At 40.4% G+C, this 18,360-nt stretch overlaps 2 long non-coding RNA genes across 3 annotated transcripts; one reads left to right on the top strand and one right to left on the bottom strand.

Annotated features, from left to right (window-relative positions):
- Position 1: 1 nt before the first annotated feature.
- On the bottom strand, positions 2–1,635 carry LOC138949084 (uncharacterized). The gene is made up of 2 exons (XR_011450160.1): positions 276–1,635; positions 2–227 (listed from the first exon to the last, which is right to left on the bottom strand). It is a non-coding gene; the product is annotated as an uncharacterized lncRNA (long non-coding RNA).
- Positions 1,636–6,339: 4,704 nt separating this feature from the next.
- LOC138949083 (uncharacterized) lies at positions 6,340–16,764 on the top strand. Of its 2 annotated transcripts, XR_011450159.1 has the most exons (5): positions 6,340–6,717; positions 8,711–8,779; positions 9,829–9,923; positions 12,190–12,360; positions 14,535–16,764. It is a non-coding gene; the product is annotated as an uncharacterized lncRNA (long non-coding RNA). The 2 variants fall into 2 exon arrangements; XR_011450158.1 differs by lacking the exon at positions 6,340–6,717 and having other exon boundaries at positions 6,976–8,779.
- Positions 16,765–18,360: the final 1,596 nt, after the last annotated feature.

Genomic DNA, 18,360 nt, shown 5'->3' with positions numbered 1-18,360 from the left:
CTCATAACTCATAACTCATAACATTTTATTGATCCAACAAAGGAAATTAATTTAGTCATCAGCACATATAGGTCATTAATTAATAACTATAAAAGAATAAAAGAAGAAAATTCATAAAACCCATGATATAAAAATACCCTTTTTTCTTGCACACCTGACACACCGACACACCAATACACATGCATACATGCCTACATACATACCTACATACATACCTACATACATACCTACATACATACATACATACATACATACATACATACATACATACATACATACATACATACATACATACATACATACATTCCATGTTAAAGTGTAGTTAAGAACATCACAGTAATTATATCCTTGTTTGGATTAACAGATAAGTTTTTATGTAAATGATGATAACAACAATCCATAATTAACGCTATTGCACTACCAAGGAAGAGACCAACCAAACACATAAAAACCAATAACAGTAATCATCATCAGTTATCACAGGTATCACAGTAGATTAGCCATCAGGTAGTTAGACTCAATTGGGCAAAATATAGTGTCAACACCATCACAACAAAGCTAGAGCTCATTTTCACAGCACTAGTTATGATCAAAGGTCAAACAGTCATCAAATCATATTAAATCTATCACTAAGAGGTACATTTAAAAAGGCATCACTGATAGTCTGTGGCCAGGACGATGGCTCGGTTGCTGTTAAAATATCTCACAGCTGCAGGAAGAAAAGAACGCCGAAAACGCTCCGTTCGACACCTAGGCATGAGAAACCGAGCGTTCCGTGTGATGCGGAGATCCATCAGTGCGTCGTGGAGGGGATGCCCTGGGTCGAACAGAATAGCTCTGGACTTACTGGCAAGCCTTCTTTCGACAAGGACTTCAAGGGTGTCAAGGCTCTGGCCTACAGTAGAACTTGCTTTCTTTATCAGCCTGTTCAGCCTGCCAGTGTCCCTTGCAGTGGCATTCCCTCCCCAACACACTGATGCAAACACCATCACACTGCACACCATACTCTGATAAAACATGTACAGCATCTTGTTACACACATGGAATGATCTCAGCTTGCGCAGGAAAAACAATCTTGACTGCGTCTTCTTAAAAACAGCATCAACATGATTAAACCAGCTTAGCTTGTTATCTAGAACTACACCTAAATACTTGTACTCGCTGACTATCTCAATCGCATCACCTTTGATGACTACAGGATGGACAGTGTTTTTCTTTTTGCGAAAATCAAAAATCATTTCCTTCGTCTTGCTTGCGTTTAATACTAAAAAGTTGGAATCACACCAAGACACAAAATCATCGATACGTTCTCTATACAAGCTCTCATCACCATCAAGAATACTACCAACCACGGCAGAGTCGTCAGAAAATTTCTGAAGATGACATGACTCTCCTTGTACTTTAAAATCAGATGTATACAGGGTGAACAAAAAAGGTGACAAAACTGTTCCTTGTGGTGCTCCGGTGAAAGTGTTAATCATGTCAGATGTAAAAGTACCATTCCATCGTACAAACTGTGGTCTATCTACTAAATAATCCAGAATCCATTTCACTGTACTATGATGCAACGACATGTTTTGTAACTTCTGAGCCAGAAGGTGAGGCTGAATAGTCTGAAAGGCAGAAGAAAAATCAAAAAACATAACTCTAACACAAGCAGAGTTAGTGTGTGTAAGTGTGTGTGTGTTAGTGTGTGTAAGTGTGTGTGTGGAATGTGTAATGCTTTTGTCCTTTGGTCCATTAATTTTAGCAAATCATAGTTCAGTTTCCTCCATCAGTCAAAAAATATATATGTATGCACTTAGCCTATAAGGGGTTTTAAAATCATTCGTACAAATTCACATATATATATGTATATATATATATATATATACTAGAATGAATACCCGCTTCGCCGGGTAGCCGGCTTCGCCGGGAAGAAGTACTTAGAGCCGTACGCGGGTCCGAACTATGGACCCGCCAAGCTTAGGTCCCTCCCAGATTCGTGGAATGGGAACAGCACGAAAATGATTCAGTGGCCATAATGCCATTCCTGACCATATCGAGTCCCATCCTTGTCGACGAATGTAACCGTGTTAATCACCTTTGGAGGCGAACTCCACTCAAACAGGACTGAGCAAGTTATGGCTTCTCAAAGGAAGGCCAGTACATAAAATTACACAAAAGCCGCCAGACCACATCACAAACAGAACTGAAGAATGCACAGGTGTTGCTTACATAGAGACACACACACTCACACACACACACACAAAAACACAGAGAAGCCGTATCTATAGAGAGATAGATGACAGTGTATTTTTCGCGTGGCTATAAATTGATTCGACCTTTGCACTTTTACAGTGAGGATAATTTACGGGTCCAATTTACGTTCTGTACACTGCGTTGACCTTCTAAAAATAGGTAACAGTAACAGAACGCCGGGAATATCCGAAGACGCTCAGCGCAGTGGACAGCGCAGTGTAGTAACTTACAACTGAACGGGAAAGCCACACGAAGGAAGGGAGATAAACGCCAAACACTGGAGAAGATAAGGAAGAGTTACTTATAATGGTGAAATGAACACAAAAACGAAAATGAGTTCAGCGCTGCGCGCTGAGAGCACGTGTTGAAATATCTCATCGATGATATTGTGTCCGGGGTGTAGCTGAATACGGTGTCCAAATTTGAAAAAGATCCACCGAGAACTTTGGCGTTGTGATGTGGTGTAGCGGCTATGGTGTGTCGGTATGGGGGCCCGGGTAAGCTGAGGTGGAACCAAAATAGCTGAGGTGGAACCAAAATCGGTTCCGCGCTGCGCGCTGAGAGCACGTGTTGAAATATCGACCAGGTTGTGTCGTGTCCCGGGTCTACCTGAATATGCCCACCAAATTTGAAGCAGATCCATCGAGAACTTTGGCCGTGCATCGCGCACAGATACACAGACAGATACACAGACAGACACACAGACTCTAGTCGTATATATATATGAGCCTTTGCCAAAAGGTGCCATTTCGGACCCATGTATTTTTGGAAAGCAAGTGTAATTAACTGGATTACCCCAACATGTTTACATGTATTGTGCTTTGAAAAAGGGAGTTTGATGAATGCTTTTTTTAATGTTTTGAAGCCTGTTGTTGTTGTGAATGTTAAATAAAAAATAAAATGTTTCAAACATACACCAGAAACGGCCCCGAAAAATTTTGGACATTTTGGTGTCCTCGGGAAATTTTCGATTTTTCATGGTCTGCATCACTTTATCGGTTTTAATCAGCGTATTTCATACAGTCTAAGCATGCAACTCTTAGTAGAATGTGCAACAATCGTAATTAGAACCAGAATTTACCGAAAACCTCGCCCAGTAAATACCCGGTTATTTTCGAAGGCCTCATGTCCGCAGACCAACTTGTTTACAGATTCGATTTTCGCCGGTCTTGGTGCTTTGAATGGCCGCCATTTTGGATGAAAACGATAGTTTCGTGTTCGAGGAAATAAAAGCAGTGTGTTGCATTTGAGTCAGAATTTGCGAAGTTATTGTATCTAGCAGCTAAAAAGAATCGATGGAGTTTAATGTCCGAAAGTAACGTTTGACACATTTTGTTATTTTTGCAATTTTCACAAAGAAGTTTCGCGAGTATTTTATACAAAAGCGTGGAAACCACTAGCTTTGCTTCTTTGGCGTTTCCGGTCACCGATTCGATTGAAATCATGGAGACGACGAGCCGTAAAGTTGAGAAAATATTGTACTGTCTGTTCAGGGTAAGGTGTAGATCTATACGTAACGTTTGACACTTTGTAGATCTAATGTTTGACACTTGCCCATAATTCTTCTCCCGACGAATTGAATTAGCTTATATTATCCCATGACCTGCCTCTTTATCTCTGTTAGCTGAGGAGGTGATTATTCTGAATATTCCATCACAACCATATGGATATCCTATGGATATCCCATCACAACCGAGTTTCGATCTCAACTGTCATTGGTCATTGTCTTTGATTTCAGAGTACAATTGAATAATTTATGGAGGTCATCTGCATATTCAGAGTTTACAGATGGACTACTTTTTACAATTAGTCAAGTTTTGACTAAATGTTTTAACGTACAAGGTTGTCGTCACCAAGACTGAGACTGGTCTTTTTTGCACAGAATCAAATGACGACATTTATAACAAATGACGTCATTATCAAGATTGGTACATAACGTATTATTGTGCATAATTTCTTTGTGATCCGTTGTGTTTTCGTAAAGATACAGTGTATTTAGTCATGTAAGCGAGAGACACTGGCCTAAAAAATGGCGGCAAAAAGCACATTTTCAGAGAAGGATTTTCGATCCTACATCAAAATAAGAACGGCACTTGGTAAAACGGCCGGTGACATACTTGAAGAGCTGAGAACTGTAAGCCCAGGCACAGCACCATCTCGCGCGACAGTTTTTCGGTGGGCAAAGCATTTCTCAACAGGGAAAACGTCTGTGGAAGATGCAAGGGGAAAAGTGAAGAAACCACCTGTAACCGACAATAAAATGGTGTCCCAAGTGCAACGGTTAGTTGATGAAGATCCCCGAGTGAGCAGTCATTTTATCGCCGAAACACTGGACATTTCGTCGTCGTCTGTCTTGAGAATTTTAAAACACAAACTTGGATACACAAAGGTGTGCGTGCGATGGGTACCACATTTCCTCACTGAAGAGAACAAGAGGTGTAGGGTTACGTTTGCCCAACGGCTACTCAAGATATACGACGGATGTGATCAAAAACGCTTGGATGAGATCGTGACTGGAGACGAAACGTGGGTGTACTTCTTTGAGACAAAAAGAAAAGCTCAAAACAAAGCATGGATAAAAAAAAAGGTGCCAATGCCCCTCGGATCGTGCGAAAAAGTCGCTCCGGCAAGAAGGTTTTATACACAATATTTTATAACACAAAGGGCGTCATTTTTCAAAAACCACGCGAAAAAGGCAGAAGCATCACTGGGGTGTACTACAAGGAAAAAGTTATTGCTGGCATCATTCGTTCCTACAAGAGAGCCAGACCAACTACAGGATTGAAAGGGATCAAATTACTTCATGATAACGCACCTGCTCACAAATCCAAGGTGGCGAAAGAGTACCTGGAGGAAGAAAACTTTGAAACTTTGCCACATTCTCCCTACTCTCCTGATCTTGCACCCTGTGACTTTTTTTTGTTTCCTCATCTGAAAAGACAATTGGCTGGGCGTCGATTTGACAGTCGATCAGCCCTCGGATCGGCTGTTTTCCAGTGTCTGAACCAGGTGCCAAAAAACGACTTCAAACGGTCATTTCTTGATTGGGTCCAACGACTTAAACTGTGTGTAGCCGCTAAGGGAGAATACTTCGAGGGTTTGAAATAAAAAACAACTGCATCATCTAAAGATTTCCCGGTTTTTGAGACCAGTCTCAGTCTTGGTGACGACAACCTTGTATAGGGGGGAATCGAGACGAGGGTCGTGGTGTGTGCGTGTGTGTGTGTGTGTGTGTGTGTGTGTGTGTGTAGAGCGATTCAGACTAAACTACTGGACCGATCTTTATGAAATTTGACTTGATAGTTCCTGGGTATGATATCCCCAGACTTTTTTTCTTCATTTTTTCTTATAAATGTCTTTGATGACGTCATATCCGGCTTTTCGTGAAAGTTGAGGCGGCACTGTCACGCTCTCATTTTTCAACCAAATTGGTTGAAATTTTGGTCAAGTAATATTCGACGAAGCCCGGACTTCGGTATTGCATTTCAGCGTGGTGGCTTAAAAATTAATTTATGACTTTGGTCATTAAAACTCTGAAAATTGTAAAAAAAAAAAAAGTTTTTATAAAACGATACACATTTACGTTCATCTTATTCTCCATTATTTTCTGATTCCAAAAACATATAAATATGTTATATTTGGATTAAAAACAAGCTCAGAAAATTAAAAATATAAAAATTATTATCAAAATTAAATTTTCGAAATCAATTTAAAAACACTTTCATCTTATTCCTTGTCGGTTCCTGAAGAGAGAGAGAGAGAGAGATTGAGAGTGAAAGTGAGAATGAGAGAGAGAGAAAGAGAAAGAGAGAGAGAGAGCACCCATTGCACACCGGTTGGACCGTATATAAGGTAACGTCAAATTATGCTTGTGCAACGTATGTGGGAGTATCACTTATACCCTCAGGATATCTCTTATCCTGTTGCGTAGCGTCACAAGCAGAGAACAGTATACCGAAATGGGAAGGGTAAAAAATGGATCGGGAATTTACAGGACGTCCGCTGTGCTCTCAATCTTCAGTAGTTATTAAGTCCCTCTTAGTTTATCCGAGTTGTGTCTGTCTAGATAATGCCATTTTCTCCACCCCTTCTTTTGTACTTTTTTTTTTTTTTTTTTTTGACTGTGCTTGAAATGAAAGTTATTCGTTAGATCGTTTCTACTTTTTTGTAACTTGAAACATGGCGGACATCGGATGAACTGTCACGAGTGGGGCGGTTTCGCCCTGCGAAAAGAAGCTACGTGCCGGTTGTATCGGACTACAAGTAGGGTCGGCAGGCCCAAAACACGCAGAATAAACCTAGATTCCTCTTCTGGTTCCTCGCGTTGCGAGTCGTCATGGGTTCGCTCCTCAGCCGATTCAACCCAGCAAGGACTCCAAGTAGGTCAAGGAGACAGTGACGGCGACTGCATGGGCAAAATCCCACAGTAGATCATTAGATGAAAGGACGTTATACTCATTCCGTAAAACTCCAAAGGTATGTAAATGACTTAGGACATAAATCGGAGGGTTAGATTTCGGAGCAATGAATTTACAACGCTAAAGTTCAAAACTTCTACACCATGACCATACAAATTACTTTTTTTTTTTTCATTCAATTTCAAACTCAAAGATTCCATTTTGTTCTGTCTGTGTTTGAACTGCATTTCGACTCTCACTGCATCATGATATTGATAATGACGCAGAGCAATCAACACCTACTGAGCTAAGTTCCTTTTTATGTCTGTTGGCTAGTACAACAGTACAACTTGAACTACAAGTACAAGGGCCATGAGGTTGACATAATTTGTGGTTGGTTAATTTTGTTTGTTTGTGATGTTGCCACATAAGGCTTTGGCAGTTTTTAGTCCCATGACTCATTGAATGTTTTAAAGATCTACATATTTATGTATTATATGTCTACACACCAATGTCTCATGCACTGAGGAATTCCTGTTATGATGATGTATTGGTAACAATTCTGCAGATTGCTCCAATTGTAATACTCACTAAGGCCAAAAAAAATAATAGGTGTGGTTACGGTAACATAGCCCAAAAAAATAGGGTAGGAAGGTAGGCAATCACTTTTTTTTTTTTTTACTTTTTTTTCTAATGTGTACAAATTAAACCTACTTGACAGAGAAATAAGTGTGCGACTCGGGCGCTTTCGCTTTCATTGTGTTGTCTGCACTCGTTTACTTGTTTTTTGTGTGTATTTTTTTGACAAATGTAATAAAAAGTTATAGGGTCGGCCCCAAAAAATAGGGTAGGTCGGGTTACCGTAACCACACCTATTTTTTTTTAGGCCTAATACAGGTAATGGTATGATCATACTGACATGTAGTAGTTCACTACTGCTGACTCAATCAGTCAATGAAATTAAGCCATGAAACTACAGTGTTGCAACTGGATTTGTTACACATATTTGTTATGCGGTGTCTGCATGAGGAGAGCTAGGTACAACCTCTGTCCCCTCTGTTAAAATAGCAAAATCTAGATCGGCACTTTTCAGGGTGAGTACGGGTAAGGTCATCAAATCTAGTTTTTATGCCACATGTTTGCCAAGATCTGCAGTCTTGGTTGGAGCAAAACAACGTTTGATTTGGAACAAAAAGGACTGGGTGGTCGGGTGGTAACGCACTTGCGAGAGGTTGCGATTTCGACCCTGGGTCAGGGCGTTAGCAATTTGCTCCCCCCTTTCCTAGTAATACCTAGGTGGTGGGTTCAAGTGCTAGTCTTTCGGATGAGAAGAAAAACCGAGGTCCCTTCGTGTACACTACATTGGGGTGTGCACGTTAAAGATCCCACGATTGACAAAAGGGTCTTTCCTGGCAAAATTGTATAGGCAAAGATAAAAATGTCCACCCAAAATACCCGTGTGACTTGGAATAATAGGCCGTGAAAAGTAGGATATGCGCCGAAATGGCTGCGATCTGCTGGTCGATGTGAATGCGTGATGTATTGTGTAAAAAAATTCCATCTCACACGGCATAAATAAATTCCTGCGCCTTGAGTCCGAGTCTGGAGATACGCGCGCGATATAAGACTTCATATAACATCCTGACTGCTTGCTGTGCAGAGGAAGTGTTCTTTTTAAGAAATGCATTCAAATAAAACAAATGGAGAAATGCCCACTGAACAGAAACAGCCAGGCTCCTAATGTGTGGTATGAATCCAAGTTGAGAGAGATCAGCTGAGCTAGGATTTTACATGGAACAAGATCATCCCTCCACTTGCATACATACCAGAAATGAACATACAGTGTGCTTGATGTGGTGATCAAGTGACATTTTGCTATGAATTTGTTTAAGCAACTAGTAGCTTCTTCAGCGTTAATTCATTAAACAATTACTCTTATTCTTAGCACATAGAACACCTTGCTAAGTTAAGTTATGCGTGTGTTTGTTATTGCAATGTAAGACCTCATGACATAGATAATTATAACAAAATAACACATGATGAGATTCTAAATATGTTTTGTTTACTTGCAGGTCTCAGTTATTACCAAGCCCTGCCTCATTCTTCCCGCAACAGTGACATGGTGCTGTCATAGAACACAAGTAAGGCTTTTGATCATTTCCAAAATACACTAGCAATAGATTGTGAGTGCAACTGGTAATGAGAATATTTTACCACAAAAGGCTAAAGTACAAATAACAGATTTATGATGTTGGAAAAAGAAGTCCGCCAGAGCAAGTGATTAGTGTACCAGTTAGCTAGGGTGGATATATTATATAATTACAATTTACAGTCAGCATAAAATGTTGAGGCCAGTCTTGAATTGTTCTCGCCCTGTGAATTCACCGGCAAATCAGATGGCATGAAGAAATCAATGGTATTTTATGCTCTGCATTGAATGAACCATCTCCAGTCATTCTGAGTGACACACCTCTTTACAAAAAAACATGCCAGTAATTAAATCCAGGCTACATGGGGATGGAAAATGACCCTGGCAATTTCAACCTCTGCTTGTGCCTTTGTGTAGCAGGATTGGATATGGATCTTCAAAAGCCTTAGTTCATTTGTTTGTATCATGTATCATGTATGACGTTATAAGTTAATACTATTAGTCAATTTCAAATAGCAGAGTTATTTTCAGAGCTTTCTAACTTCAAACCCTGTCTGCCCCGTGGAATCTAATGTAATTTAAAGGGTATTTTGATTTTGACTCAGTTTCTTTCTTGCAAGTTCATTCTTTTCTCATTCTAGGTACTAAACCACTACTGATGACTGCCTGCATCAGGGTTATAATTTATGAAGAAGTCAAAATGCACATATTATATAACAGTTTACAATTTAAAGGCCCACTTGCTTTGTCACTATAGTGTGGGTCACTGTCTCCCATCTTGGCCACATACCAAAAAATAAAATATATATTCAGTGACTGCTTGCTGTGGTGAGTTAACTCAAAATATGGGATATTTTCACGAACATTCAAGCTGATCTATGTTGGTATGCGTCCAAGTAGAGGGATGATCTTATCCCAAGTAAAAGCCTGACAAGATCTGAGACTGTGATTGTGTTTTTACATAGTAAAGTAAGCCTTTAACGAGAAAGTATGTCTATTGCACTGGGTGTTTTATTATTATTATATATATTTTTCTTCCAGGTAGTCTCTCTTTAAACTGACTTTCTACACCATGGTGTCTCTGGCAGTGTTATATTGGCAGAAGACAGTTGGAACTGGATATCCTCATTTAGATGGTAGGCATGTTTTCGGCTTTTGTGTTGCTTTGGTGTATGTGTGTATGGTGTGTGTGTGTGTCTGTGTTAAGGCCATGTCAGACTCACAACACAAAACAGTGTTTCCTTTCAAAACAAACACAAAACAGCGTGTTTCCCATGTGACATCCCCCAAAACGCGTTTCAGAAAACACTGTTTCGTGTTTTTGCATCGTGTTTTGGGTTTTAGAGCATGCTCTAAAATCTAAAAACACGTTTTGGTAGTCAGCCAATGAACGCGGAAGATCAACTCAAGTGACTCGGTTTCCGGCACCACGGAGATAGAAAAAAATGGCAGACTCAGATGTGGTACCGATTCAGGGTAGTATCGGACCCATGAATCCTAACTAGAGTCTATGGATCCTGTCACGATTGAAGAGAGGCAATAATATCAGTGGGCGCTGCCAGCCGTGTTGTTTACAAACCCAAACACAGCGCGGTAGCTGAACGGGTCAAGCTGACACTGACCGTATCAGTGGACACTGACCGTATCAGTGGACACTGACCGTATCAGTGGGCACTGACCGTATCAGTGGGCACTGCCAGCCGTGTTGTTTACAAACTCAAACACAGGGCGATAGCTGGACGGGTTAAGCTGACACTGACCGATATTTCTGTGAAAACACGCACCGCGCTTCATCTGTGTGTTTCGCAAGTGACATCCCCTCTTTAAAAACATGTGTTTCCCCGACGTTTTGAGATGGTGTTTTTGTCGAAAACAGGGTTTTGTGTTGTGCGTCTGTCTCCGCCTTTAGACACATACCAGAAATAAACACACTGTTTGCATGCTGTGGTGAAGTGACATTTTGTGATTTGTTTTTTTAATGAACTAGTACAGGTAGCTTTTACAGCATTTATTCATAACACAATCGCACTTTTTGGGGTATGTGAACAAGTTAAGAGATCAGGGTTCGACACTAGCGGGGGCGGGGGGCGGAACGCCCCAGAGTTTTGTGTTCCGCCCCAAACATTGCCGAAGCTTGGGGCCCACTCCGCCCCAGGATAAATTCCAACAATGACAAACCGAAAATTCTAATGCCAGCAGAGCCAATCACTAAAAATCGCCAGTCAAAGTCGTCACTGAAATTTGCGTTACGATCAATGCCGCAGTCAAGAAAAAAACACATTCAAATCGTCGAAGGACAATGTCGTAAGGGAAATAACTCCCAGATTGCGCTCTTTAGCGTGAGAGATAAGTATCGCCTTCAAATGCCAAACGCAAAATGTGGCGACACATCCCTGGTGTAAAAAGACATGGTCAAATGAAGATGAAGAACAGGGTGGAGAGAAACGAAAAAAGGAGACCGATGCAGCCAAAAGCGCGAAGCGCTGTCGTAATTTCAATGTCAAATGGTTGAAAGAATTTCCCTGGCTTCAGTACGATGAAGAAAAACAGACAATGCATTGCCGCACGTGAATACTGAGAGTGGGCCCCAGATTTTTTTTTTCCGCCCCAGCAATTTCCATCTCTGGGGCCAGTGTGGCCCCAGGCCAAATAAGTTAGTGTCGACCCCTGGAGATCATGTCTTATCCCATTTTAAAGCCCTACCAGATCTGAGACGGTGAGCCAAATTGTTTTCATGAGAAGGAATGTGCCTTTTAGTGAAATCTATGTACTTTACAAAACATATTTTAAGAAATGAAATGTGTTACAAGTAACAGCCATAGGAGTGATAGCCTGTAGGTGGAATAATAATCTTCAATTGCCTATAAATGATTATCTGGTTAAGAATGACCTCTTCAAGAAAATTAATGCAAAGCATTTTGATGTTTGTGACGATTAGTTACTCTTTATCACGTTTGTTCGCTGATTTTGCTGTCAGTGTCAGTGTTGGGCAGGTGTGCGTCCATGATGTCATTGCTATTGAAAACTAATCTGTACTGTAAAGTAAATGTACCCATACATGGCAGTTGTCTGGTCAAACCGGGGGCCAGCCATGACTGGGACTGATGTATCCTCAGGCACTCGACACCAGGTGGGCGGGGCCAGTGGTTGGGGTGTGATTCCCTGCCTTACACCACCACAAAGTGTTGTATCAGTAGACAAGACTGAGCAGAACTTCTGCCCCTCCCACCCCCCTCACCAATTGACCACTCAGTGCCATGTGCCTGTGGCAGTATCATAAACACTTTGTGACAATAGTTGTTACCTCCTTAGAACATATCTTGTGATGCTCCTCGGTGTTTGATGTATGCTAACTGGTGTACTTATGACATAGTGTTCATATGAAAGTTTTATGTGTTGCAGCTCATCCAGATCACAGGTACACAAAGGAGCTGGTTCCAGTGAAAACATAGGCACATGGAACTGCTTATGGACTACTTTAGAAAGTGTGCGGTTACAACCAAGACTCTCCAGTTAGGAAGGTCTGCGGAAGGGTGCTTGTTCTGTTTCCTCGGACAGGCTTTTCAAGACTAGGTAGGTTGAACCACATGATTGGGCTTTAATTATGAATGCACTTCAAAGTTCACTTATTTCATTATCTGGTACAAGTTCTCTTGCATGTGGGTGTAAGGCTGAAGAAGAACCTCTGACAAGTCAATTTTCAAGCAACTGAGCATGAACCCAGGTAAAAAAAAACCACAGAGCTCTCTTTCTCTCTCTTTCTATTGGTCTGTTATTCATAGAATGACACTAACAGTGACACAAGTAAAAAATCTGTATCATTGTCTTGACCTCTAGAAATTTGGTAGAGAATAAGATGACTAATAGTATTATTTTGATTATTTTATGGTCATTACTGTGGACTCCCCCCCCCCCCCACACACACACACACACACACACCACCCCACCCCTGCCCCTTTTAAGACACCCCAATCTAAGACTCCTTCCTATTAATGACCCTGTTTACGCAGACTTCTTGTTCATAACATCTGTAAATTCACTCCCATTTTAAGACTTGCTCCTTTTTAAGACCTGATTTTGCTTATTTTGGATTTCGAAAAAGAGAACAACAAATCCCCACTCTCTAGCCAGGCACATGATTTTTGTATGAACCAAGTTGAGGGATGGCATTTGTATAGGCCTGACCAGATCTGAGATGTTGAATCTATTGCTTACAAAGAAAGCATTGTGTCATTAAAGGCACACTACTTCTCTTCACCGTCTCAGTTCAGGCCAGGCTTTAACATAGGATAAGCTCATCCCTCAACTTGGTCACATATGAACAATCAACACACTGACTTCTTGCTGTAGTGATCGAGTCAGATTTGCCAAGGCGTGTACATGGAATAAGATCATAATTCTAAATGCTGAAGTAACATTCTGTTTCCTATGAAGCTAGGCTTGATTTTGGTATGAATCCAAGTTAAGGGATAGCATGTGTAAAAGCAGAATTGTTTACAGAGGCAGCTTTGTGTTATTAAAGGCATCTCAGATCACCTGCCAGGCTTTTTTTTTTTTTATTTTTTTACATGGGGTAAGACTATCCCTCCACTCCGGCACATACCAGCAATAAACACAGTGGTTACTTGTGATGAAATAGTGGCAAGACAGATTATTTAAGCATCACATAACCTTCCTAAGTGAAGTCAAGTCGTGTGTGTGTGTGTGAGCATAGAATGTTGAGGACAGCCTTGAAATTTTCTGACTGTGTGAATTCAACAGAACTGCTGTAAATCTGGCGCAGTATAGTTTTTATTGTATGAAACTTCATTTCCAGTCAGGTGCTATGAAGAAATCATATCAGGTTATGCTTTGCAGTGAACCACCACCAGTATTTATTTATTTATTAAGGAGATTTCTATAGCGCATAACTAAAAGCACTATTTCTGAGTAACACGTCATCTTAATTAAAGCATGCCAGTATCGCCAGGCTCCTTTTGGGTGGTAAATGTGGATCTTCAAAAGCCTAAGTTAAAAAAACAAGATGTAAAAGTACATTTTGAATAGTAGGTTTTTTTCAGAGGGCAGATATCACAAAATATGATCGTTCAACTGCATGTATGCCTCATTACTAAAACAACAAGAAGAGCAAACGCTCGATCGAGTCACTTTCGCAGTTCTGAATATTATATGAGGCATCAGATGGACAGGAAGAAATTGCTATTCACAACACAATGAGTCACGTTCACATAAAATTTGAGCCCGGTCACTTTTATAGTTTCCGAGAAAAGCCCAACGTTAAGTTGTGTGTTGCCGAACAGAAAAGGCTAGTTATCTTCCTTGTTTTTCTGATAACGTTCGTAAAAGGCTACAGATGTAAATACTTTGATGTAAAGAATAATCCTACAAAGTTTCAATCACATCCGATGAACTTTGTCAAAGATATAAAATGTCTAATTTTTCCTTTGACGCTGACCTGTGACCTTGAAAAAGGTCAAAGGTCAACGAAACCATCGTTAAAGTGTAGAGGTCATTGGAGGTCACGACTAAACAAAATATGAGCCCGATCGCTTTGATAGTTTCCGAGAAAAGTCCAACGTTAAGGTGGTGTCTACGGACGGACGGCCGGCCGGACAGACTAACACTGACCGATTACATAGAGTCACATTTTCTCAAGTGACTCAAAAATTAAGTGGTATTTTACTCGTCTTTCTGGTAAAACATATACACCATCAATATATTATAATAATGATCTTGCTTGTTTACAGATGGACAACAGCTGCTGCCAGGACTAGGTTACGCATAAAGAAAACAGTCAACACTTGGCTGGTGCTGGAGCTTCTTTGATGTCTATATCAACAACAAAAAGACAGACAGATACCAGCTCATTCAAGACCATATCCCCATTTTACTCACACAGAACAGAGAGCCATCTTCCGCCTTCGCACAGGACACTGCTGTCTGAAGGTACACCTCAAAAGGATAGGTTTTGCACCTACAGCGGACTGTGGCTAGGGTAGGAAGAACAGACTCTGCAACACGTTCTGAGAGGGTTGCCTTTCCTTGCCACCCCTGTGCAACAAGACTTGGCCAGAGAGCACACATCCAAATGCAAACACTGAAGAGGAAGAAGAAGAAGGTGCCCACACAGAAGGGCATGAATCTACTTCAAGGGCAGAAAGGTTTACAGCAGTTTATAGACTTGTAGCAGATAACATGATTGTTGAGACAAAATTACCTTAACCTTCGCCGGCACTCGTTATCGACTACACACGAACGCATTCGTGGGGCCAAGCAGACCCATGCTTCTCAAAGAAGGAAAAATGTGCATATCCTTCCGTGGCACTCGTGGGGCCGTGCAGACCCATGCTTCTCAAAGAAAGAAAAATATGCATATCCTTCCGTGGCACTCGTGGGTCCGTGCGGACACAGAAGGGTGTTTGATGCAAATATCTCTTAAACGAGTTGGAATTTTTTAATGAGCTTTTAGAAATGCCTCAGACACCTAAAAAGCTATCATCTCCTAAAAGCTCATTAAATTTCAGTGATAATTAATTAATTAATTAATGGTCAAATTTAGACTACACACGGTATTTGGTAAAATATTATGGGTCTGCATGGCCCCACGAGTGCCACGGAAGGGTTTGCACAATTGTCCTTCTTTGAGAAGTATGGGTCCGCATGGACCCACGAGTGCCTCGGAAGGGTATACACGCTTTTCCTTCTTTGAGAAGTATGGGTCCGCACGTCCCCACGAATGCTTCCGTGTGTAGTCTAAATTTGACCATTAATTAATTAATTAATTAATTATCACTGAAATTTAATGAGCTTTTAGGAGATGAAAGCTTTGTAGGTGTCTGAGGCATTTCTAAAAGCTCATTAAAAAATTCCAACTCGTTTAAGAGATATTTGCAATCAAACACCCTTCTGGGTCCGCACGGACCCACGAGTGCCTCGGAAGGGTATACACGCTTTTCCTTCTTTGAGAAGTATGGGTCCGCACGTCCCCACGAATGCTTCCGTGTGTAGTCTAAATTTGACCATTAATTAATTAATTAATTATCACTGAAATTTAATGAGCTTTTAGGAGATGATAGCTTGTTAGGTGTCTGAGGCATTTCTAAAAGCTCATTAAAAAATTCCAACTCGTTTAAAAGATATTTGCAATCAAACACCCTTCTGGGTCCGCACGGACCCACGAGTGCCGGCGAAGGTTAAAGGGAGAAAATGAACAAGCTAAATAGGCTGTACAGTACTTCACTTGAACAATTTATAAGGTTCCCTGTAATGTATTAAGTATCAAGAACATTTACAGATCACAAGACATTGTGTTTTCTTTTGTTTGCAATACAAATTTTTCACAATAAAAAGATATGCACTTGGCAAGATCCTTAAAATGTAAAACTAGTACGTGTGACAATTTTGAATTGTTCAGAGATGGTTTTGCTTCAGTGGTAAATGTTTTAGCTTTGTTATAAGATTCCGTTACTGAAGCATACTTTAAAACCTTGACCTTCCAAGTCTTGAACAACATACCCTAACTGTGTTAGCACCCTGGGCTGCGATCATTGTGTTGAGCTACTTAACAGAGGACTCCTTGGTTTTATTACATATACTTTGGTTAACTTTAATTATTTGATAAATAATTCTAATACAGGACAACTCCCCCATCAAATGTAGAAATGTCGTCTGCATTTTTATTTTGTATACTGCATATTTTAAAAGGCTATTTTTGTGCACAAAACATGCATCTGCAGGGAGCTTTAGAGGGTGAAGTTAGGATCTATTATGGGGCATGCAGCACCACACCCATTTTGTGTGTGTGTATTTTGTGTTGACACATAAGACACTGTCATTCCAGCAGAAACCTGTGATGATGCACATTTTATTGCAGTAACCAGCTGAAATTGTATGTACGTTGTTATGAAATTGACAAATGATCCCTGCTTTGCAATCCTGGGTTAATGATATTGCCAAAATTAAAACGTGGAGGAAAAAGTGAGTGTAAACCTATTCTTGTGGTGGTGGTGGTGGTGGTGGTGGTGGTGGTGGTGGTGTGTGTGTCTGGTTAGTGTGTGTGTGTGTGTGTTTGAGTGTGTGTTAAACAAACAACAACGACAAACAACACCAAACCTAAATCAAACAAGCACAACAAAAACAAATGACACAAAAACTGACAAAAATCAGAATATCAACTGAGGAGAAAAAAACAGTGGCTGAATGCAATACTTATTATAACTTAAAAAGTAAAAGTGTGCGTGTGATGTGTGCGTATGTTTGAGTGTTTTAAACAAAAACAACAAACCTAAATTAAACAAGCACAACAACAACAACAAAACAAACGTGGAAAAATTCTGAATATTAACTGAGGAAAAACAAACAGTGCCTGAGTACGAGACTTATTATCAGGGAAACAACGGCAAAACTCGCAATGTCGTATGGAATAAGGTAAAAGATGTAAATCATGGTTTACAGAGAACATCAGTACTGAGTTCTGTCATGTTTTATTTTCTCCAGAGTGTGACGTCTGCAGAATGATCGATACAAAAAGCAGTGTCTCCAGTCATGGCCATATGCTGCTTTCCTAATTTTTGCTTTGCACTATTTTTGCTTTGTGCACATATTTGAACCTTGTGGTGCTATGATTCGGTTCTTAAAAGAAAATTATGACTCACACTCACATACAATCCTTGTTTTTGAATGTTTTAAAACATTGCTGCTTTCTGCTTTGAGCCTGGAGGAACAAAATGACTCTGAAGCCGGACTGCCGAGAGGAAGAATGAGAGGGAAAAGAACACGCAGCCATGAAAACACACACAACTCCCTGACAGATAAACTGCTTATGTTCCAAAATCAAGAATCTTTAAGTGCGCACGCACGCACACACACAAACACACACGCGCGCGCGCGCGCACACAGAGAGACTCTCCTCGTGGAAGTAAACTTATACTCGAACTTGAAAGTAAGTATAAATGTTTGATACGAAATAAACCTGTGATAAAAGTCTTTTTATAAATCATCGGTACCAACAAAATTGTCACAACACGTAAAAGGACATACTGTAGTTTCAAATTAGTAACAATCTAAGCCATTTTAATCAGCACTGGTGTCCGGCAAGCACTAACAGATATAACAGCACGTGTATGCATCTTGAAGTAATAAGACCTTGAAGTAGGCCTAGAGTTTACACTATGCATTACTATGTAATGCTTTAATTCAGCTGCCTAACTGTGGAACTTTGCAAATGTGTGAGGACCGTTTCACAAAACAGACAAAACACCCTCTCAGTTATTTACACAAATCAGTTCCAGAATGTGCGTGTTCCTTTTCTGTCTCTACAAATTAATGTTATCTGGGGGGAAAACGAATCATTGTCGCTTCCGCCCTCAGTTATAATTGCCTGAGCATAATAGGAAATGCAACAGGTGTAGTCTTCGGCCTGATTTTTAGTCAAGATATTTCGACACAGAATGTTTCTTTCTTTTTTCTTTGTATGTTCACAAGCTCACATACAATCATTTATGCAACACTGACAATAAGACCAGACCAGAGTTGTGATTGAAATGGGCAGTTTATTTAATAAAGCTCCAGAAT

This window comes from Littorina saxatilis, linkage group LG15 (assembly GCF_037325665.1).
Source record: "Littorina saxatilis isolate snail1 linkage group LG15, US_GU_Lsax_2.0, whole genome shotgun sequence".
NCBI classification, from domain to species: Eukaryota; Metazoa; Mollusca; class Gastropoda; order Littorinimorpha; family Littorinidae; genus Littorina; species Littorina saxatilis.
Note: the sequence above shows the minus strand (reverse complement) of the source record. Positions and strands in the feature narration are given on the sequence as shown.